Source organism: Papio anubis, chromosome 8 (assembly GCF_008728515.1).
Source record: "Papio anubis isolate 15944 chromosome 8, Panubis1.0, whole genome shotgun sequence".
NCBI lineage: Eukaryota > Metazoa > Chordata > Mammalia > Primates > Cercopithecidae > Papio > Papio anubis.
This window is the reverse complement of record NC_044983.1, coordinates 21,507,992-21,532,058: the sequence shown is the minus strand read 5'-3', so window position 1 is coordinate 21,532,058 and position 24,067 is coordinate 21,507,992. Positions and strand designations below refer to the sequence as shown.

The 24,067-nt window shown below is 46.6% G+C and overlaps 1 protein-coding gene across 1 annotated transcript in view; it reads left to right on the top strand.

The window, feature by feature from the left end:
• The first annotated feature begins 1,138 nt into the window (after window positions 1-1,138).
• Window positions 1,139-24,067, top strand: part of LOXL2 (lysyl oxidase like 2) — a 100,203-nt gene continuing 77,274 nt past the window's right edge. Inside the window, exon 1 of the mRNA XM_021942139.2 lies at window positions 1,139-1,425. The gene's annotated coding sequence lies outside the window, so the exon portion shown is untranslated. The remainder of the gene's footprint in view (window positions 1,426-24,067) is intronic.

Here is a 24,067-nt window from a genome sequence, read left to right as displayed (position 1 = left end):
AAGTTCTATACAATTTTATCACCTGTGTGGTTTTCTGTATCTCAAGATACTGAACAATTCCACCACCACAAAGATCCCTCCCCCTGCCTTTGATAACTACACCCCCTTCCTCTGACTCTTTCTTTCCCTCTACTGCCCACCAGAGCTAGAGACTAATCAGTGGGGAGGATAAGGAGGAGGCAACGGGAGAGCCTGGGAGAGCTCACAGGGGTCAAGGTTTGGGGCCTGCCTGGTTAGCTATGGCCATGGGAATGTCCAGGTGAAAGTCCTTCTGAGGCCAATGGATTTAAATATCCGTGGCTTAGGAGAGAAGCCTGGGCTGGAGGTGAGATTTGGGAAGGGTTTGTCTAGTCAGGGGGTGGAGTAAGAGAGGACTGAGAAAGGAGCTGCCTTTCAGGTGACAGTCCGCTTCGGCACAGGGGTCCCTTGTTTTGCAGTTAGCTGCCTCCTTGGGCCTGGCAAAGCCCTGGTGTTGCTTAAGGAGCCCTCTCTGTGCAGAGGGCTCTCCCAGCGTGCCCATCCCCCACCCAGGAGCCTCAGAGCCAGGCACAGGAGGTCCTTCTGCACAATGGCCACCCGTTAGCTGTGTCCTGTTCAGTCCCCAAGCACAGGGCTTGTTAATCCCAGCCCTGCCATTCCAGGAAGGACTCCAGAGGTCACGGAATCCAAAGCGTTGAATTTACAAAGAAGAAAATTAGTCCTCGGAGGAGAGGCTTGGCCAAGCTCATAGATGTGATCTGCTGGCCGAAAGGGGGCTGTTTGTTTACTCGTTCAGGATCGGTTTTCCCCCTGCAGGAAAAGGGAGGTGAAACCCAGGCGAGATGGATGCAAGTTTCTCAACACTTTCATTCGGCAGCTTTAATTGAGCGTGTACTATGTGCCAGGGAGGGCCAGGGTTTTCGGGATAGGAGGTGAACAAGGCACGGGCCCTAAGGCTGCTGGATAAGGGCATCGAAGGGTTAAATTCTGGGAGCGCTGCGTGGGGGAAGGGGTAGAGAAATCTCCCGAGGAAAGGCCCCCTTCCCGGCTTCTCAGGCTCCGGAAACCCGGGCGCGAGGAGCCTGGGAAGGGCTGCCCCGCAGGCCTTGGCCTCCCCCGCGGAGCTCCCTCTGGCGCTGGGAGGGGCCGCTCTCGAATTACAACAAAAGAGGCTGGAGGCCGGGCCTTCAGCGGCAGCCGCCTTCGGGGAAGGAGGTGGGTCCGGGGAGGGGTTTGCCATCCTCCTCTGGTTAAAAGTAAGGGGGAAAAGAGTAAACGCGCGACTCCTGCGCCCGGCTACCTGCAGTTGGTGCTTGCTTTCTCCAGCCATCGAAGACCTCAGCTGCCTCCTCTGCTGGGGAAAGGGGCTCCGTGGCGGCTGAAGCAGAGGGAGACCACAGTGGAGAGCGCGGTCCCAGCCGGGCCACTGCGGATCCCTGAAACCAAGTAAGAGCGCTTCCCGCGCCACCCCCTCCCCGAAGCGGTTCGCGAGAAAGCGGGAGCGTCCCTGTGGGGTCTCCAGGCTTCGCCCTGCGCGGGGCTGCCTCTCGAAAGTGCCTGGCGGTTCCCGAAGACTTCTTGTGGGGAGCAATGAGAGGACGTGCAGGCTAAAGGGTCCTCCTGCGGCCCCGGGCGGCCCCGCCCAGCTCCACCTCGTCTGGGCCGGGTGCGGCGCAGCTGCTGGCGCGCCCGGGGAGTGAGGCGCTGGATCCCTTGATCGTCCCGAGAGCCCGTAGTCACGCGGGACACAGCCAGTCGAGTCTCGGTGCGTGTTGGGCGTCTTGGAGAGTGCAGCGTGGCTCCAGGGACAGCGTCTTCCGAGTTCTGGCTTTGAGGAGTTGGGCACGCGGGGCGACGGGGCGTGGGACAGTGGGTACCCTCGGGGCTGTGGTTTTGGGGATGTAGAGAGTGCTGGGCTGGGACGGAGTAGGGGCGGGAACACGGGGGCTGCGCCCGGGAGCTGTAGCGCCCACTGCCTGAACCCGGTTCAACCCCCAGCCTGCCCGAAAGGCTGTTGGGAGCGCGGGAGCGCCTGAGTCCTGCGGGAGCAGAGGCGCGCTCGGCACGCCAGGTATGCACTCCCAAGTCTCCCTGGCTCTCCGGGGACCAGGGACCCTTTCCCGCCTCATATCGAGAAGCCCTGGAGTTGGAAAGAACGGGCACGAGCGAACCCACGGCTACAGCTGATCCCAATCTTGCGCCGTTGGTCCCACGGTCCCCAGTGCCTACGACTTTTACGCAGGAGCTTTGCCCACCGCGTCGCTTCTCACCAACCCAGATCTGGAAGCCTTCCAGGTATAGCTGCCTGCCTAAAGTGTCCCAGGAATCAGCGCTGGAATAGAGATGATTGGGAGAAACAAGCGAGGTTCCCTCCTCTCGGTGCCCGGGCTAAGACCCATCAAAAAACTGCAGGAGTGCGGGGCGGAGCTAGGGTGAGAGGAAGAGAACACCGCAGAACTCGGCGAGGGAGGGGGCTGAACTACTCAATATGGTTAGGAAACTCCAAGCCCTGATGAGGGGAGAGATGTGCATGACAGAAACATGCTCCAAATTAGTTTCGTCCCTAAGATCTTGAAACTGCGGAGATCTCAAAACCAGTACCTTTTTTTTTTTTTTTTTTTTTAACTCCCAGAGGAAGAAAAACGATGAGACTCAGGGCCACTGGGTTAGTCAGTGTGGGGACTGAAACCGTACCTCTTACTCCAGGTCCCTCCCTTACACCACCGCTAGCCTGTCTGTCCTGGAACCCCAGAACACCGTTTGTCATCTTTGGTGGAATGAATTAGTTATTGATGGTGTATCGTGTACTTAATGGTCAGGGGTGGGGTTTAGGATGGAAGAGGAAGAGTTCATTTCCCTGGGCAGCTCCCAGGTAAGTGACTGACTCACTGCATCCTAACTTGACTAAATTTTTAATCTCTCTCCTCACCTTTGTCCCATTCCTCTTCCTGGTCCCTAACATCTGCCCTGGAATGGCCATCAGACCCATGACAAAATGCATGCGCCTCATGGGTCCCTGGTGGCTACCAGTGCTCTCCCCAAGAAAATTGAGTCACTAATCTGTGTGTGTGTGTATATGTGTGTGTGTGCGCGCGCGCGGGCACGTTTGTGTATGCATGTGTGCACGTGTATGTGTGCACACATGTATGTGTGCGCGCGTGTGCCCACACGTGTGTTTGTGTATATATGTGCACTGGTGTGTGTTTATGTGCACACATGGGTGTATATGTGTGTGCAAGTGTGTGTATGTGTATGTGCATGTGTGTGCTTATGTGGTCCTGTGTGCACACTTGTATGTGTATTTGTGTGCATGTTTGCGTGCATGTTTGCATGTGTGTGTGTGTGCGCGTGTGTATTCCTGTGTGCATGTTTGCATGTTTATGTGTGTGCATATGCATTCCTGTATGCATGTGTGTGCACACCTGTATGTGTGTGTATGTATATTGGTGTTTGTGTGCATGTTTGCATATGTATGAGTTTGCATGCGCGTGTGCACTTGTGTGTATATGAGTGCATATGTGTGCATGTGTATGTATATGTGTGTTTGTGCATGCACGTGCATTTGCTTCCCTGTAAGTTTGTGTTAGAAAGTGACTTAGTCTAAGGTCACTTAGGCATTGAGTGACAAAATTGAGTATGAAACTCAGGTCTGAAAACGAAACATGTACTTGACATCACACATTGGCTGACATTTTAAGCATCACAGATAGGAGATTCTGCAAAGATGCTTCTATTTATTTTCTTTCCAACTGGGCTCCTTGCCTGGCCTTTCCTGGCCTCTTCCCAAGTCCTTGTCCTTTGACCTCTAGATGGCCAGTGTGGAAGGGCTTTGTGAAGGAAACAGATTTTCTGTGCTCTGGACATGACCATCAGCGAAGGTGTTGAGTCCCAGAAAACACTACATTGTTTACTTTTTATTCGAAAAAAATTTCAAGTATGCAGAAAGGTAGAGAGAAGGGTGTAATGATGACTCATAAGCTTCTCACTGAGTTTCAACAGCGATTTTGCCACATGTACGTCATCTATCCCTTTCTCTGTCATTGAAGTAGTTTAAAGCAAATCCCATACATCATGTCATTTCATTGCTACGTATTTCAGTGTGATTTCTAAAGATATTAAATAACTATGATGTTATCTTTAGACCTAAGAAAACTAAAAAAAAAAACTATTTGGTATCATCTAATGCCAGATAGCAGTCTATATTTAAACATTTCCCAATTTTCCCCAAAATGTCTTTTTTTATAGTCGATCTGAGTTCTGTTGATTTGTGTAACTTGTTACATTCCTATTGTATGTTATTCCTTTCAAACCACTTTTCTGTCCACGATGTCATTTGATTCTCACAAGGTCCCACTAAAGAGTTAGGTGGGTATTTTCAAATTCATTTCTCAGCTGAGGAAATGGGTAAACAGATAAGCTGTCCAGAGGGCACAGCTGGTGACCCAGGGAGCCAGGGTCTAACCCAGCCTCCTCATGGCTGGGCTTTGGTGGTTCTGGTTCTCCAGGTTACTCATGGACTCTCAGCTGCTCTCTGAAGAGTTCTTCTTGGCTCAGGCTTCATCCTGGACTTATCACTTCCTATACACCTGCTGTCAGAAATCCCTGTGTAAATATTTAGTAATTGGACATTTGGTGCTTGAGATAAATGAACTGCAAAGTCAGGAAGCCAGGGTTTGTTTCCTAGCTCATTGCAAAACTGTAAGAGCTCAGAGCTGCCCTTTCTGAACTGGAGAGCAGTATACTTCCTCATTATTTGACTCCAAGGTATAAAAATAGGATGAGTGAATTGACTGTTGCTGGGATTCCTGGAAGAAACAAAGGCCCCAGAAAGAAATCTGGTAGAGGACAATCTCCCTTCTTTGAGCGTCACCTGAGTACTCTGACAGCTGGTACCTTCATGCTGAAGCCCTCAAATCCTATGACAGAGAAGTGGGGGTATGTAGGCTTCCCATTGAAATCGTTAGTTTATGCACAACTTTATTCTGCAATTTGACCAATGAAGATATGTAACACCTGATATGGCTTGGCTGTGTCCCCACCCAAATCTCATCTTGAATTGTAGCTGCCATAATTCCCATGTGTTGTAGGAAGGACCCGATGAAAGGCAATTGAATCATGGGGATAGATCTTTCCCCAGTTGTTCCTGTGGTAGTGAGTAAATCTCATGAGATATGATGGTTTTATAAATAGGAGTCCCCCTGCACATGCTCTCTTGCCTGCCACCGTGTAAGATGTGCCTTTGCTCTTCCTTTGTCCTCTGCCATGATTGTGAGGCCTCCCCAGCCATGTGGCATTTACAAAGTACCTCCTTTACAAAGTACCCAGTCTCAGGTATGTCTTTATTAGCAGCATGAGAACAGACTAATACAACACCAGAGCCTTCTGCTTTTAGCATTTTCATTACTTATGTTTATTTGCTTTTGAAATGCAGTGATGGAGAAATTTCTCCCCCTTGTTAATGAGACTCGTGAGTTGGAATTCTCCTTTCTTGGCAGGTCATGTGGGAAAAAGAATTCCCTTTTCACAGGATTCCTAGATGTTCTGCTGTTATGCTTGTTGCTTTGAAATAGGGAATGAACCGACCTTCCATAAAATAGCCAGTTAGAGGCAGAGAAACTGGTCAACCCAATTCCATTCAACTGGAGGAACTGCAAAGTGGCAAGACATTAACCTTAAACCACCCTGCCTTCTGACGGTCATAGATTCTTTTTCCTTAGCTAATAGGCTGTCTTCATGGAGGAAGAATTTCTAGGTGATTCCACACCAGCAGCTGCAGTTGCACAAGCATCACTGCTTCCTTCATTTTAAAATTTGGGGAGCCTTAGGAGGTATTTTAGTCCATTTTCTGTTGCTTATAACAGAGTACCTGAAAGTTGGTAGTTTATTAAACAAAACAAATTTAGTTCTTACAGTTATGGAGACTGAGAAGTCCAAAGTCCAGGAGCTGTATCTGGTGAGGGCCTTCTTGCTGGTGGGGACTTGGCATAATCCCAAGGTGATGCAGGACATCACATCGTAAGGGGGCTGAGCATGGTAACATGCTAGCTCAAGTCTCTCTTCCTCTTGTAAAGCCACCAATTCCCTTCTGTTGATAACCCATTCATCTATTAATTGATGAATGGATTCATCACTTTATGAGGGCAGAGCACTCATGACTCAACCACCTCTTAAAGGCCCCACCTCTCAAAACTGCCACATTGGGGATTAAATTTCAACATGAATTTTTTTGGAGGGACACGTATTCAAACCACAGCAAGGAGATATGATTTCCTGTTCCCAGGGGCTGCCTGGCTTTAAATGAGCAGCTTGTTACTGTCACCATCCATTTCCTCCTGGAGAAAGGCTTTTGTGGTCGGTCTGCATGGCATTCACACCCTGGGTGGTCCATGAGGCCTCAGATGAAGTGGCCTGCTCTAGGCTCACAGAATAGCAGGGAATAGCAGTTGCAGGCTAGAAAAGGAAGGGCCAACCAGACATTCACAGAGATGCAGCCAGAGCAACACACAGCTGAGTCTCTTAAGTCTTCAGTCCTGTGTAAGTTGAAGCAAGACATCAGAAATCTCTCACCTGAGTCATTCCACACATGCACCCACTGCTGTTCAACACAGCACTTGCTCAGCAGGGAACACATCTTAGCCGAGCGTGTTGGCAGCCCTTCTTCCGTGACCAGCGTCAGGGACGTCTCTAGGCACCTTTTCAGAATAGCTGGCAACATAGGGAGACCCCGTCTCTACAAAAAAAGAAAAAAAAATTAGCCAGGCGTGGTATAGTCCCAGCTACTCGGGAGGCTGAGGCAGGAAGATGGCTTTAGCCCAGGAGGTCAAGGTTGTAGTGTACTCCAGTCTGGGCAACAGAGTGGGACCCTGTCTCAAAAACAAACTAAGAAAGAATAGCCACTTGATTGATGATGATGAAGGATGATGAGGAGGTCAAGGCTGTAGTGTACTCCAGTCTGGGCAACAGAGTGGGACCCTGTCTCAAAAACAAACTAAGAAAGAATAGCCACTTGATTGATGATGATAAAGGATGATGGGGACTGTTCAGTTCAGATTTCTGTCCAGAGTTTTAACAAATCTTTTGCACTTCCTGTGGCAGTAACAATATTACCAGACAAGTAGCGTGTGTGGCAGATGAGAACAAGAACTAAGCAGATGCTGAGGGTGTGGTTAGGAACACAGTTAGTAGGTTCTTCTTGTCCAGGGCTTTTGATCCATTCACTTGGGATACCTTAAGTATTATATTTAATTATAGTCTTCCAAGCAAAGAGCGATGTTTTCTTTTTAGTTTTTTCATTCCTACAATCCATGTCAGACAGGCAGACACAGCTGGCCCTCTGGATGTCCTGTGCCAACAGACATATCCTCCTTGATGTGTTGCCAGCAAAGTGCCGAGGATATCTTCTACAAAAATGATGCCGCTTGCCTATAAAACATACACTTATGACAAGATAACTTATGGTAATGACTTGTGAACAACTTGATTTGCAGTTTCTTTATAATATCTTTCTGGAACTTGGATCCATGAACTTCTTGTGCCCCCAGTCTTGTCCTGATATACCATTGGGGTACTAAGGTAAACACAGTACAGCTCTTCAGGGTGCCTGCATGACTCAAAGATGTAGTGAGAAAGATACTTTTCTAAATATCTTTCTAAAACAATTACAAATATAAAATTGAGAAAAGCACATTTCTTTTCTTTTCTTTTTTTTTTTTTTTGACACAGAGTCTCACTCTGTCACCCAGGCTGGAGTGCAGTGGTGCGATCTCGGCTCACTGCAACCTCCACCTTCCAGGTTCAAGAGATTCTCCTGCCTCGGCCTCCCGAGTAGCTGGGATTGCAGGCGTCCACCATGATACCCAGGGAAAAGCATTTTTTTTTCTTTTTTGAGGCAGAGTCTTGCTCTGTCTCCCAAGCTGGAGTGCAGTGGCACAATCTTGGCTCACTGCAAGCTCCACCTCCCGGGTTCACACCATTCTGCTGCCTCAGCCTCTTGAGTAGCTGGGACCACAGGCGCCCGCCACCATGCCCGGCTAATTTTTTGTATTTTTAGTAGAGACGGGGTTTCACTGTGTTAGCCAGGATGGTCTCGATCTCCTGACCTCGTGATCCGCCCGTCTCGGCCTCCCAAAGTGCTGGGATGACAGGCGTGAGCCACCACACCCGGCCGGAAAAGCATATTTCTAAAGATGCTTTCACCCACCCCAAGAATAGCATATCAGTAAAATCACACTGATCCTAAGTATATACCCATATAGGCTTTTTGGGTTGCTTTTGTGTTTGTTGTGGTAAAATATAAATAACATAAAACTCACCATCTTAACTATTTTCAAGTGTACAGTGCAGTGGCGTTAAGTATGTTGACACTGCTGTGCTACCATCACCATCAGCCATCTCTGGTACTTTTGCATCTTCCAAAACAGAAACTCTGTGCCCATTGAACACTAACTCCCATCGCCCCCTCCCACCAATCCCTGGCAGCCCCCATTCTACTTTCTGTCTCCATGAGTATGACTGAACTCTAGGTACTTAATGTAAGTGGAATATGTGATATTTGTCTTTTCATGTCTGGCTCGTTTTACTTAGCATGGCTTCTGGGTTTTTTCATGTTGTAACCTGCGTCAGAATGTCCTTGCTTTTTGAGCCTGAATAATATCCCACTGTATGGATAGACCACATTTGTTTATCTCCTCCTCCCCTGGTGGACATGTGGGTTGTTTTCACCTTTTGGTGACTGGGAATAATGCTGCTGTGAACATTGGTGTACAAATGCCTGTTATGGATGGACTTTTACAAAGTGAACGTGCCCTTGCTACTACATTAAGAATGGAACATTAGCAAGAGTGCATGAATTTAAAGGCAAAGCAGGAGATTTCAAACACGTTTTCATGCCCAAATATGGCTGCTTCAGTTACACCTCAAGATCTTGGGACTGGATGTTGATTTTCTCTACTATGAGGGGGTTTGGAAGAGATATTTGAAAGAACACAGTTTATAATCTGTGATTTGAAAGAGTCAGTTTATAATCACAGATTAGTCAGGAGATTTAAGTAGCTCCTTTCCTTAAAACGTCTAAGGATGGAGGGTACAGCCTATTGAGATTTGCAGTTGTAGCTGTGTTAGGGGATCACCACTAGGGATCATTCCAGGCTGCCCCTCGGCCATTGTAGGGTTCAAATCCACCTGGAGAACTGCCTTTCTGGCAGCTTCTGCTGAAGCACGAGTCTAGGCATTCTTTGGCTGTATCCTGTCTGCCCTCCTCATTTCCTTCCTTCCTCCTTCCCTTCCCGTCTGATCTCTCTCTCTCTCTCTCTCTCTCTCTCTCTCTCGTCTTTTTTTTTTTTGAGACGGAGTTTCACTCTTGTTGCCAGGCTGGAGTGCAGTGGCCCGATCTTGGCTCACCGCAGCCTCTGCCTCCCGGGTTCAAGCAATTCTCTTGCCTCAGCCTCTCGAGTAGCTGGGATTACAGGCATGCGCCACCACACCCAGCTAGTTTTATATTTTCAGTAGAGATGGGGTTTCTCCACGTTGGTCAGGCTACCCCCAAACTCCCGACCTCAGGCAATCCACCTGCCCCAGCCTCCCAAAGTGCTGGGATTACAGGCGTGAGCCACCGTGCCTGGCTCTCTCTCTCTTCTTAAGTAGAATGATTTATTAGTGACTCTGATAGTTCATGTGTGTATTTAGAAATAAGGCTGGGCACGGTGGCTCACACCTGTAATCCTAGCACACTGGGAGGCCAAGGTGGGGGGATTGCCTGAGCTCGGCAGTTCGGGACCAGCCTGGGCAACAGGGTGAAACCCCATCTCTACTAAAAGTACAAAAATCAGCCAGTCGTGGTGGTGCATGTCTGTAATCCCAGCTACTCAGGAGGCTGAGGTGGAGGTTGCAGTGAGCCAGGATCGTGCTACTGTGCTGCAGCCTGGGCGACAGAATGAGACTCTGCCTCCAAAAATAATAAAATAATAATAATAAAGTCTTAAGAGTAATATTCTGATGCCTGGCAACCAACCCCATGCTGCCTGCATGACACTTTCAAGTGTCATCGAAGTGGATTCTTTTAAAAAAGGCTTTATTGAAATATAATTTGCGTATCAGCCAATTCACCCATTAAAACGTACAAGTCAATGTATTTCAGTATATTCACAGGTATGTGCAAATATCACCCCAGTCAACTTTAAAATGTTTTCATCAACATAAAGAGAAGTCCGTATCCGTTAGCCACCACCGCCTATCCTCCCAGCCTTAAACAGCCACTAATCTAGTTTCTGTCTCTATATTGCCAATTTTGGATAATTTGTGTAAATATGTGGGGTTTGTTTGTTTTTTTGTTTTGAGACAGAGTCTTGCTGTGTCACCAGGCTGGAGTGCAGTGGTGCCATCTCAGCTCACTGCAACCTCCGTCTCCTGGGTTCAAGCAATTCTCCTGCCTCATCCTCCCGAGTAGCTGGAACAACAGGCGTGCGCCACAACGCCCAGCTAATTTTTGTATTTTTAGTAGAGACGGGGTTTCACCATGTTGGTCAGGATGGTCTCGATCTCTTGACCTCGTGATCCACCCGCCCTGGCCTCCCAAAGTGCTGGGATTACAGGCGTGAGCAACAGTGCTCCCCTAATGTTTTTAAGCCTCACCCATGTTGTAGCATGTGTCAGTTATTTCATTACTTTTTATGGCCGAATAATATTCTATTGTTTTCCATTTTTGTTAATGGAATAGTTTTATTATTTTGTTAATCCATTTATAGTTGACAGACATTTGGATTGTTTCCACCCTTTGAGCATTATGAATAGTACTGCTATGAACATTCATGTGAAAGTTTTGTTTGAACACCTGTTTCAATGTGTTTCAATTTTGGGGGGTATGTACTTAGGAGAGGGGCTGCTGGGTCATATAGTAATTCTACGTTTAGCTTTTTGAGGAATCACCAAATTGTTTTTCACAGTGGCTGTAGCATTTTACACCACTAGCAACATATGAAGGTTCTAATTTCTCCACGTCTTTGCCGACACTTTTTATTTTCCACTTAGAAAAAAATTCCAGCCACCTTTATGGGTAAGAAGTGGTGTCTCATGGTACTTTGTGTTTGCTTAATGACGAGTGATGTAGCACATCTTTTTATGTGCTTGTAAGCCATTTGTATATCTTCTTTGGGGAAGTGTATATTTAAGTTTTTGCCCATTTTTATTTGGGTTGGTTGTCTTTTTTTTTCCTGAGACAGAGTCTCACTCTGTCACCCAGGCTAGAGTGCAGTGGCACGATCTCGACTCATTGCAACCTCCACCTCCTGGGTTCAAGCGATTCTCCTGCCTCAGCCTCCTGAGTAGCTGGGACTACAGGCACATACTACCACATCTGGCTAATTTTTGTATCTTTAGTAGAGACGAGGTTTTGCCATGTTGGCCAGGCTGGTCTCAAACTCCTGACCTCAGATGATCCACCCACCTTGGCCTCCCAAAATGCTGGGATTACAGGCATAAGCCACTGCGCCCGGCCTGGGTTTCTTGTCTTTTTATTGTTAAATTATAAATGATTTTTACATATTCTGAATTCTAGACCATTGCAGATATATGATTTATAAATATTTTCTCCCATTCTGTGGGTTATCTTTTCCCTTTCTTGACAGTGTCTTTTTTCTTTCCAGTTCAAATCACATTTATTCGACGTCTGTTCTGTGTTGAGCACAGGGGATCCAGAAGCGTATAAGCTACAGATGCTTACCCTCTAGAGGGATCACCAGCTTAAGAGAGAAACAGACATGCAAATAGACATTGACAAAACAGTAGAATAAGTGTGATAACTATTTGGTCATCACCCTTTTTTATCACCATCACCACTGCTGCCCTGGTTCCTAAAGCATCTTCAAAACATTTTCTGTTTGATGTGCAGAAGCTTTTTTTATTTTGATAAAGTTTAATTTACATGTATTTTCCTTTTGTTTCTTGTGCTTTTGGTGTAATGTCTTAAGAAATCACTACCAGGCCGGGCGTGGTAGCTCATGCCTGTAATCCCAGCACTTTGGGAGGCCGAGGTGGGTGGATCACGAGGTCAGGAGATCGAGACCATCCTGGCTAACACGGTGAAACCCCGTCTTTACTAAAATACAAAAAAAACTAGCCGGGCGTGGTGGCGGGCGCCTGTAGTCCCAGCTACTCGGGAGGCTGAGGCAGGAGAATGGTGTGAACCCGGGAGGCGGAGCTTACAGTGAGCCGAGATCACGCCACTGCACTCCAGCCTGGGTGACAGAGCGAGACTCTGTCTCAAAAAAAAAAAAAAAAAAAAAAAGGAAATCACTGCCAAATCCATGAAGACTTACTCTATGTTTTATTCTAAGAGTTTTACGGTTTTAGCTTTTACATTTAGGTCTTTGATCCATTTTCAGTTATTTTTGTAAATGCTGTGAGGTTGGGCTCCAACTTCATTCTTTTGCATGTGGCTATGCAGTTGTTCCAGCACTGTTTTTTGAAGACTATTCTTTCCCTATTGAATGATCTTGGGACCTTGTACAAACCAATTGACCGTAGATATATATATGAGTTTATTTCTGGACTCTCAGTTTTATTCCATTGATCTATATGTCTCTCCTTATCCCAGTACCATACTGCCTTGACTTTTGTAGTAAGTTTTGAAAACAGGAAGTATGAGTCCTCTTACTTTGTTCTCCTTTTCAGAATTGTTTTGGCTATTCTGGGTCTCTTGCACTTCCATGGGAATTGTAGAATCAATCAGCTTGCCAGTTTCTACAAAGAAGTCAGCTGGGATTCTGATAGAAATTGTGTTGAATTTGTAGATCAATTTGAGGAGTATTCTCATCTTAACCATTTAAGTCTTCTAATCCATGAACATGGGATGTTTTCCATTTATTTAGATCTTCTTTAATTTCTTTTAACAATGTTTTGTAGTTTTCAGAGTATAAAGTTTACACTTCTTTTGTTAAACTTACTCCCAAGTATTTTATTATTTTTGATGCTATTGTAAATGGGATTGCTTTATTTCATTTTGAATTTTTCATTGTATGTAGAAATATAGTTAATTTTTGTATATTAATATTGTTCTCCCATAACCTTACTGAACTCATTTACCAGTTTTAATAGTTTTTGGCAGATTCCTTAGGATGTTTTATACACACATTTGAGTAGATTCTTAAAGAGTAGGTGTTCATGAAGTGGATATGTGATATTCTAGAACAGGAAATGGCAAGTCCAAAGGCAGGGAGGTGTAAAAGCAGTTGGAACGCCTTGTGCACAGGTCAGCATGGCTGGAGCTCAGGGTAGCAGGTTGAAGCTAGTTTGTGTCATGCTAAAGAGGATGGAGACATCCTGTCACTGGTAGTGGGGGCCAATGCAGTCTGGAGACGCAGTGAGAATATTAGAATCATTCTTAAAAAAGAGGCCCAGAAGAGGCATGTGATCAGCACCAGTGAAACTGATCAGCTTCACAGGTAGCTGACAAGGTCTGTCCCCTCAGTAAATGTGAGGACCTGCAGGTCTCTCTCTATATGCCACTACCCTGTGGATGACATTACTTTGATGAATGGTCCCTGGTGACCCAGCACCAGCTGGCATTGTAGCAGCCAAGCCCGGCCAGCTTCAGTGATGTGACACTTGGTGCCTGCTGCTATTGCTCCTTAGGCTTCTGGACAGGATCCAATGCTGTGATGGGCCACAAAGTTCCAGATCACGGGCTCTTAATGAACTTCAGACCAGCACTCCTACCTGACCACCTTATGGAGCCAGAAATTTCCAGACAAGCTGAAAATGTGGCCATGGTCTCTGTACCAGCGGCCCCTGTCATCACTGGGTTCTCTGGGTTTGGCTCTCATAGGACAAGCACAGGCCTGAAGAATTGACTGTTGGCCCAGGTTGCATTGCTTGGATGAGAACTTGGCCTGGCAGCTTCTGGAGATGCAAAAGGTATATGGAGCCAAGGGCGAGGTCTGCTGTGATAAGCCTCACGTGAGGCACGCGACAAGCTAAGCAGGAAGGGCATAGGTAGGATGTCACTTGAGGACTCAGCTCAGAAGGTGCCTCCCTGGCCACTTTTGATGAGTCATCTCAGAAAAACTGGTTTTGTACTCCCTCCAGCCCAGGACTCCCGCCATCTTTCACCCAGTACACTCATCTTATTTCCAACCACCCAAACCCCTCCTGACCTCAGCATCTATGCCTAGGCCAAATCTCGGCACTCCCCCTCCAGGAATTTTCATGCCACGGGCCCCATCCCTGTAATCCCTGGACTTGCTTGCAGTGATTTCGTTGCTTACCAAGGATTTGGGTTGGTATTTGGGTTCTGATCACCTCCCCCTTGCCTGCCTTTTGTGGATTCAACATTGCCTTGAAAGTGGCACAGAAACTCAGACCGATTTGGCCATAGATGATTAACTCTGAGAAACAGTGTGTCTGAGAGAGTGTGTGTGTGTAGTTGGGGAGGATGATTAAAGCCTGTTACTCAAGAGTGGTGGATGGGAATGACAGATGATATGCCTCCTGGATTTTATTCAGGTTGTTGCTGATTTTATAATTTTGGTGACTGAGACAGTCACTATGCTGAGCACTTTAACTTCTTATGTAGCCCGTGAAGACCCTAAAACTCTTCCCCATTTGCAGAAGCCAGATTTGAATCTGAGACCACTCTGAGATCCTGGCCATGTTTTTCCAATTCTTGCGTGTTACCTTATAGTCAAACCACATTTCTTGTTTTGTTGTTGTTTGTTTGTTTAGGGTGTAGGGATTGGGTAATATGAACCCGATGGGCATTGATATGATTTGACTGTGTCCACACCCAAATCTCATCTTAAATTGTAGCTCCCATAATTCCCACATGTTGTGGAAGGGGCCTGGTGGGAGATAATTGAATCATGGGGGCAACTTTCCTCATGCTGTTCTTGTGGTAGTGAATGAGTCTTACAAGAGCTGATGGTTTTATAAAGAGAAATCCCTTTTGCTTGGCTCTCATATTCTCTCATGTGTGCAGCCATGTAAGACATGCCTTTCACCTTCCACCATGATTGTGAGGCCTCCCCAGCCTCGTGGAACTGTGAGTCCATTAAACCTCTTTTTCTTTATAAATTACCCCGTCTCAGGTATGTCTTTGTCAGTAGTGTGAAAACAGACTAATAAGATATGCTTGTCTCAGTCACTTCTGAATTGCCTTTAAGCAAAATCACCAATTTTGGATTTTCCCTGCTCCTTCTTTATGAGCTGCAGAGAAGAGATGTGTCTTATAGACACTATGTATTTGGCTTTTGCACTCTAATCCAATCTGAGAGTCTCTGGTAGGCACATTTTAAAGTCTTTGAAACTGTACCTTCAACCTTCCCAGGAAACAGCCTGGTCAGAATGAGATTCCATGCAGAGCCAGAGGTGGGCTGAAGGGAGCCCCCATCGGTCACAACAAATTATGCCAACAAAGACCTCTTTTTGGAGGCTGGGGAAAAAATGCAGTTTTGTATGCTTACCTTCTCGCCATCTCACTGTGCCCTGAACATTCCCACTTTGTGGCCAGAAATGGAGGAGACTGAAGTAGAATCTTTGGCCAAGGGCCAAGTGGACCAGACAGCCCAAACCAAGCCTGATGTTAAAGTCTCCGTTCTTGTCTAAGGTGGTTCTAAAGAGTCCTCTGGCTCCCGAGCCCCTTCCCTCATTCTCTGAGCAAACCCCTTTCAGCCAAGACAGCCTCTTTCCACAAAGGAATGTGTTCTCCGTGGGGCCAGGAGCAGCCCCAGACCACAGCTGGGATCGCCACTCCACAGTGTGCTCTGGGCCATGAATGAGGACCATTCATCTCTCCTGTTGGTCCAAGCAGGAATCACAGGCAGGGAGGGTCTGATGGAGGAGAGAGACCCCACCCTAGCCCCTGATCCCAAATGTGAATGCAGGCATCTGGCAGAAATGTCAAGCGGAACATTCTGGAGGGAAGAATTCAGCCGAGCTCTGGGCCACACGGTTGCAAGCAAGTGCCCTTGGCAGGGTAGGGCACTGTTCCTGGCTGAGAACTGCCAGGTTGTTTATGAGATGCTTCAAATCGAGGGCAGGCAGGACTGTTGCTGGGAGCTCCAGGGCACAAGATGTGGAGCCAGTGCTGGGAGGAATGAATCACTTCCCTATTTACTGGGGGCCTGCTGGAGGCCAGGCAAGCAAAGTAGGGTCCCATTGAAGCCTGCTTTGCGAGAGTCCTATGTCCCACATACTCATATTAGGGAAGGAGGCAGTTAATGAGCATCACATCAGGATCCGGTCGTGTCAGGGCACTTGAAAATCTAAAAGCATGATGTCCAAACACAGTGTATAATTTTTACGTGTTTTCCTTTATCTGTGCATGACTAGGAATTGTTACTGCTATTGGTAATAAAAACAATTGTTGCTATTGACTAGGAATCAGTTGGTCACATGGGGCGTTATTCGACTGCGTGACATAAGGTCAAGTGTCATTGATCAGAGGCCATGTTCTGGGTTTCTCCTGTGTTTAAGAATGAACTAGGAAGCCAGTTGTCACTGAATTTTCCAGAAGGTACCATTAAACAGGTGAATTCTATAACACAGAATGCCTTTTTAGGTGGATGATGAAATGATTCAAAAGGGATTGCTTTTGGAGGAAGAAAAAAATTTGAGTAGCTTCAAGGAAAATCTTGATACTGGAGCGTTTTTTGGAGTAGGCCTTTCACATTCCTTCCTAGGCAGACTGACTCAGCTATCAAGGTGGTAGTCTAAGAAAAGGACCCTGGAAAGGCCAGTTTTACATTTTCTTCTTTTCCTCTGTTAGCTCTGCTGGGTCAAAATTAAGTGAGGCTTCATGAAGGATTTTCAAACACTCATCCATTAGCAGGACAATACTACTACTGGGATGAGAAAATCAGGGATTCTGGAGTGTACTGGAAAGTTCTTAGGGTGACAGGTGCTTCAAGGGCTAATGATGTCTTCCAATGAATGATGCTTGTTGGACAATTGTAACAGTACTGCTCATGACCAACTCAGAACCTTGAGTAAGATCAAGGTTTGGAACCTCTTTCTCTCCCTCCAACCCAGCCCCCTTCCCCAGCTCTCAGCAAGATCCGCAAGCACTGGTTGATATAAGCCCTGCTTAAAAGTCTTTTTTTCCCTAACCTCCTGCTTAAAAGCCTTATTTGCAGACGTGGCACAATTTTGCACATACCTAATTTATACAGTATATGAGAAGACACCTTTTTATTTAGATAATTAAGCTTTTTGCTAATACTGTATATTCTTTGGAGTAAATGTACATGTCTAGTTTTGTGTGTATGTGTGTATATTTTTTGTTTCTTTGTTTTTGTTTTTCTTGGAGACAAGTCTCAGCTCTGTCGCCCACGGTGAACTGGAGTGCGGTGGTACAATCACTGCTCACTGCAGCCTTGACCTCCTGGGCTCAAGTGATCCTCTTGCCTCAGCCTCCCGAGTAGCTGGAACTATAGGCATTTGCCACCATGCCCAGCCAATTTAAAAAAATTTTTTTGTAGAGACAGGATCTCCCTATGTTGCTCAAGCTGGTCTCAAACCCCTGAGCTGAAGCAATCATCCCACCTTGGCCTCCCAAAGTGCCAGGATTATAGGCATGAGCACCCAGCCCATTTCTAGTTTTTAAGTTGTTGCAAGGAGCTGGATCCAGAAGGAACTACGTAGGCTCAGCCTTGGCAGCTCACAGTTCCCCAAATAACACTTGGGGAAGCTGAAGATAAAAATTAAATATAAACAACTGCATTATGCAGCTTAGTATCACTCAAAACTGTAGCTGGTGCTTGAATAACCTGACCCGAATCTAGCAGGCAGCACCAGTTCGAACCAAGATATATTAGCTGCTGTTTTTATTGACAACCTACTATGGGACAGGAACTTAAGATTTTTACAGCAGGCTTGAAAAGATGTTTCATATTTTTCCTTATAAAAGTTTTTTTTTTTTTTTTTTTTGGAGATGGAGTCTCATTCTTATTGCCCCAGCTGGAGTGAGATGGCGTGATCTCGGCTCACTACAACCTCCACCTTCCAGGTTCAAGTGATTCTCCCGCCTCAGCCTCCCATGTAGCTGGGATTACAGGTGCCCACCACTACGACTGGCTAATTTTTGTATTTTTGGTAAAGACGGGGTTTCACCATGTTGGCCAGGCTGATCTCGAACTCCTGACCTCCAGTGATCCACCTGCCTCAGCCTTCCAGAATGCTGGGATTACAGGCGTGAGCCACCGCACCCAGCCAGAAAAGTTGTTTTTAACTACATGTTGTTTCCATTTGGTAGATGAAATCCTGAGACTTAGAAAAATCTAAGTGGGCCTAGGTCACAGAGCTAAGAAGCGAAGAAATAAGATTTGAACCAATTTCTGCATGTATAAGCCACGAGTCAATGCCGCTTATGTTCAGTAAAGCGGGGGCAGAGCATCCCGCCTGCTCTTCCTGGAAGGGTGTGCTGTGTGCTGTCTGAGTGAGCCCCTGCATTGGGAGGTACCCGAGACCCTGGGGAAGGTAAGCTGATCTCAGTCCCCGAGTCCCTCTGATGTGAAGGAATTATTTCCTGATCTCTCTCTCTGATACCCCCCAAGGACACAGTGCCTCTTGTTTTGCAAAGCTTATACTAGAATCAGCTGTGCAAATGTTGTAGCCTTGAATGGATTGCACTGAATGTAAGAGTGTTCTCAGCCGTGCAGTCAAGAACCCAGTGAGACCGTATTAGGGGGATAATTTTCCCTTTCTGAAGAGCCAGGCACAACCAACTTTTCCTGGTGGTCTCTGGCTTTTGTGTCAGTTGGAGACTTCAGTCCTTCGGCACTTTGCCTTGTCCCTCTAATTATGACCCACTCCTGGGCTCAACTGTGTGAATAATTAAGGCCATCTGCCACAGCAGCTCCCAGACCTCACTCAAACGAGGTTTGAACAGGATACTCTCCAAGGTGGGCCTCCCACCTTGGCTTGTGCCTGCAATCCCAGCACCTTGGGAGGCCTTCCCCTTGTGGACGCTTGTGTGCCTGTGAAAGCCGCGTCTCTTTGGAGCGTGTGGAGGGAGCTACGGAAATCCTTGGCCTGAGTCTCCCACGTTCTGCTGACCCAGTTGGCAGATGCTCTCTGCTTGTGTTCAGGGTAGAGGAGGGTCCTGGAATTTCCACGATGGGGACGGAGGTGGCTTCACTGGAGCAGATGCTTCTTAGACAGTCGATGTTGAGACACCCTTGGAGGTCTTCCAAGGTGAATGCTGAGAATAGACCTGCCTGTTTTCTAAAAACTCTCCCCACTGTGATATCTCTACCAGGCTTTTTTATTTCTTTTGTGAAATTAAGATCTCCGAGCAAGGACTAATAGGTATGGAGAAGAGAAATGTGTCTGCCATTAGTACAGATGTCCTCAAATGTCTGGAAGGGTAGATGGAGAACGTACATATTTGTTTATTCTAAGACATCATAAGAGACACAGAGCACTTATATTTTGTTTTCTTTCTTTTTTTTTTTTTGGAGAAGGAGTCTTGCTCTGTTGCCCAGGCTGGAGTGCAGTGGCATGAGCTCAGCTCACTGCAACCTCCACCTCCAGGGTTCAAGCGAGTCTCCTGCCTCAGCCTCCTGAGCAGCTGGGATTACAGGTGTGTGCCACCACGCCTGGCTAATTTTTGTATTTTTTAGTAGAGACGGGATTTCACCATGTTGGCCAGGCTGGTCTCGAACTCCTGACCTCAACAATTAGTGAATAAGAGTGTCTGCTCTGGTATCTGGCTGGCCTGGTTACAAATTTCAGCTTGATCACTTTTTAGCAGTGTGACTATAGGAAAATCATGGAGCCTTTCTGTCCCTCGGTTTTTCCTTAGGAAAATAGGGATGCTGATAATACCTTGCTCAGGGGGTTGTCCAAAGCTATGTTGTGCAGTATGGCAGCCACCAGCATATGGGGCCACCAAACACTTGCAAGGCGCTGGTTGGAACTGAGATGCACTACAAACACAAAGTACATGCTGGATTTCAAAGACTTAGTACAAAAAGAAAAAAGAACGCAAAACATCTCATTAATAGTTTTTGTATTGATTCCATATCGAAATAATATTTGGGATATATTGCATCAAATAAAATACATCTTTAACATTGATTTCATCTGTTTCATTCTACTTTTGGAATGTGGCTACTAGAGAATTTAAAATTTCATATGTAGCTCGCATTACGGTTTTATTGGGCAGTGCTTATCCAGACGAGAGGATGAAATGAGTGAATACCTGTCTTAGCACTTTTCACATGCTGATTGTTACTGATCAAAAACAGATTGATACTGATGAATGATTAATACATATAGGTTCTGTTTTACTTTTAAACATCCAATTTTGACTGGGTGTGGTGGCTCATGCCTGTAATCCCAGCACTTTGGGAGGCTGAGCCAGACAGATCACTTAAGGTCAAGAGTTCAAGACCAGCCTGGCCAACATGGCGAAACCCCTTCTCTACTGAAAATACAAAAAAGAAAGAAAGAAAGAAAAAAAAATAGCTGGGTGTGGTGGTGTGTGCCTGTAATCCCAGCTACTTGGGAGGCTGAGGCAGGAGAATTGCTTGAACCTGGGAGGCAGAGGTTGCAGTGGGCCGAGATCACACCACCGCACTCCAGCCTGGGCAACAGGCGTGAAAAGCTCTATCTCAAAAAAAAAAAAAAAAAAAAAATCCAACATCTCTTTCACAGAAGCCCACCTTCCACACCAGCCCATGTGGTGTCCAGGTTGCTGTATAAAAGTAGAAGTGATCCTCTTCAAGCAGGACAGGGGGCCCAGGGAGTGGTAAATAAATACATAAAACAGGCAGAGAGTAGGAAAGTCTTTATGTCCATAGCGGAGGGAAACTGCTGTAGAATTGTTCCCTCCAGTCTGTGCACGAGAAAATTATCAGACCCCCAAAGGTTACTGCAAATTGCCTCTTCGCACCTTCTAATTCACTGTCCATGCTGAAAGGTGGGAAAGCTGGAGACTTTTTTCTTTTTTTCCTTTAGACAGAGTTTTGCTCTTGTTGCCCAGGCTGGAGTACAACGGTGTGATCTTGGCTCACTGCAACCTCCGCCTCCTGGGTTCAAGCGATTCTCCTGCCTCAGCCTTCCGAGTAGCTGGGATTACAGGCACCTGCCACCATGCCTGGCTAATTTTTGTATTTTTAGTAGCGACGGGGTTTCACCACGTTGGCCAGGCTGGTCTCAAACTCCCGACTTCAGGTGATGTGCCCGCCTCGGCCTTCCAAAGTGCTGAGATTACAGGCGTGAACCACTGCGCCCGGCCACTGAAGCCTTTTAAGTTACTCCTTCCTTCTGCCTTCCTGAGACATCTGTTTGGAAATGGACTCAGATAGGGAATGAAATCTGTCCAACCCTTTGAGCCTCCTGAGCCAGCTGCAGGTATTGTTGGAAGTAAGCTGAGTGGACTTCTTGGAGGAGGTGAGACTTGAGGAATTGCCGTTCCCTGTTGGTTCTGCAGAAGTAACTGCAGGTAGCCTATTCTCCCCTCTGTGTCAGCAGCACTCACTGCCTCAGGTCTTGACAGCCCCTTTGGAGCACCCATGTCCAGCACGTGTTTGGAGGCTCATTACCTTCAGGGCAAGCAGGTGTGTGCAGCTGAGCTGGTGTATTGCCTTGGAAGTCAGCTATGCTGGGCTGGGATCGTGCCTTGCTCTGCCCCTCCTTGGTCCAACCTTATAACCCATAATTCCTGTCTAGACATAAGCCTTGATTATCTGCTAGGGTGAGATTTTCTGATCCCAGATCTTTGTATGCCATAAATTACCTCAACATTTGCCTACTGCCTTTACTACACAAGTGAATTTCAGAGGCAAACAGGCATATAGGCGAGCTGTTTTGAAGGGCACGGGTCAGGTCCAACTACTCATGAAAAAATCCTAATATTCTTACTTCCAGCCTTGCACAATAGGTAAAATTCATATCTAGAAATTCACATCTAGGAGTTTCTTGTTAAAAACGTAAAAGTGCCCTCATAGAAATAACTAATTATTCCTTAAGACTTAAATGTCTTAATATGAAAAATGACAAGGAATGAATTTGTCAGCTTGCATTCCAATGTAATTAGGTCAGAGGGAAAGGTATTATTGATAGGTTGTGAATATTGGAATAGAAATTTATACTTATTCACTCGGTCAATATTTACTAAGTATGAAGCACAGAGCCCCACAATCAGAGGTTCTAGATTCAAAGGAAGGAAAGAAGAAAATTAACATGACTGATTCGATGCTGTGTGCTAGGGATCTTCACATTATTTCATTTAACCATCACACACACACACACACACACACACACACACACACACACACACAAGGAAGGTAATTTCTATATTTGGAAGAAGAAATTGAGGCTCTTAATATAGCTAGGAAGTGGGGAAGGCAGGATTCAGACACCGTTTTCTGATTCCAAGACATCCAACATCACCTCTGTACGGAAGCAGTGGTGCCAGTCAATTCCAGGAGGAGGGTTGCAGAGAGGCAGGAGGGCCCACACAACCGAAGACAGGAAGGCCAGAGGTCCCACTCTACGTGCGCTTTGACCTGGGGTCATAGGGTCGACTTGTTTAAAACCACTACAGAGAGGCATGTCAGGTACCAGATGACCACCAGGTCAGATCAGCTGGGTGTGGGCAGAGCATCCCTGGAGATGTCAGGGTCCAGAGTAAACACACATGGACTTGAGGGTGGGAGCAGGAATTTGGGGCAGGTTCAGCCATAACAATCGGATGTAGTCGCCTCCAGCAGACACAGCAGGTAGAGAGAATGGTCCACCCCAGAGAAGAGCATCTTCAGGCAGTCTTGAGAGATCCAGGCAGGAAGCATTATGGAGTTCTAGCAGCAGAATCAGGACCAGTGATGTTGGAGCAGGGTTTCGACAGGGAGGGATTCAGGTCCTAGACCGACTGACCACAGCAGGACAGAAAGACACACAATTCAGCCCATAATAATAGTCTTGTTCACCTAGGACTTTCAGGACTTCAGTGGTTCTATAAGTCTCAGGACAGGGCTCCCACCTCCTAGGAAAAAGTGAGGATAAAGTCAGAAAGTTTTTCCTCCGATTTGCCACTGTGTTGATTCGCTGATTGCATTTTTTTTTTTTTTTTTTTTTTGAGACAGAGACTTGCTCTGTCCCCCAGGCTGGAGTACAGTGGCATGATCTCGACTGACTGTAAGCTCCGCCTCCCGGGTTCAAGCGATTCTTCTGCCTCAGCCTCCCAAGTAGCTGGGATTACAGGCGCGTGCCATGATGCCCAGTTAATTTTTGTATTTTTAGTAGAGATGGGGTTTCACCATGTTGGTCAGGCTGGTCTCGAACTCCTGACCTTGTGATCTGCCCGCTTCAGCCTCCCAAAGTGCTGGAATTACAGGCGTGAGCCGCCACGCCCGGGTGCTGATTGCATTTTATCACAGGTCAGAATGTGTCTACTTCACAGAGATAAAAACTGAAAAAGGGGGCCTGGTTGTCTGGGTGTAATGGAGCCCACTCATTATGCCAACCTAACTATAATCTCTATAATCTCAGAACTTCTGCCTGTGCTCATTCCAGCTGCTTTGTGAGCTCTCAGTTGTTTATAATGACATTGTGGCTCTCTCCAGCACCATCAGCAAAGCTGTGGTTTGCCTGGTCCCCTCCCCTGTCTTTCCCAGGAATGAGGGGTCTACTCCGAGCCATGCATCCCCTGTTATTATCCAACCCATCTTAATTAAGCAGCTAACATGCACCAGGCACTGTGTTAGGCTCGGGGGCCCAGTCAGGTGCCCGTTCACCTGTAACACCCACTTCTGTGTGAGCAACGTAAGCAGAGAGGGGACGACGTTGGCGCCCATGGAACCTGGCATGGCCTCGCTGTTCCCATCCTGATCTGCTGGAGGCAGCGTGGTCACCCAGAAGAGCTGTCAGTGTTTCCTCCCTGAGGTTGGAAGGATACCAGTGTGAAAAATGAATCTTACAAAGCAACAAGGGAAAAGCTCAATAGAAAAAGGGGTATAAGGCAGGAAGCTGTAATCTCCAAAAAAGAAATACAGGTGGACAATAAGCACGGGGCAAGGGAGAGAAAAAGCTCTGCCTCTTTAGTAATAAAAAGAATGCTTGTTAAAACAGAATACCCTCTTTTGCTTATCAGATG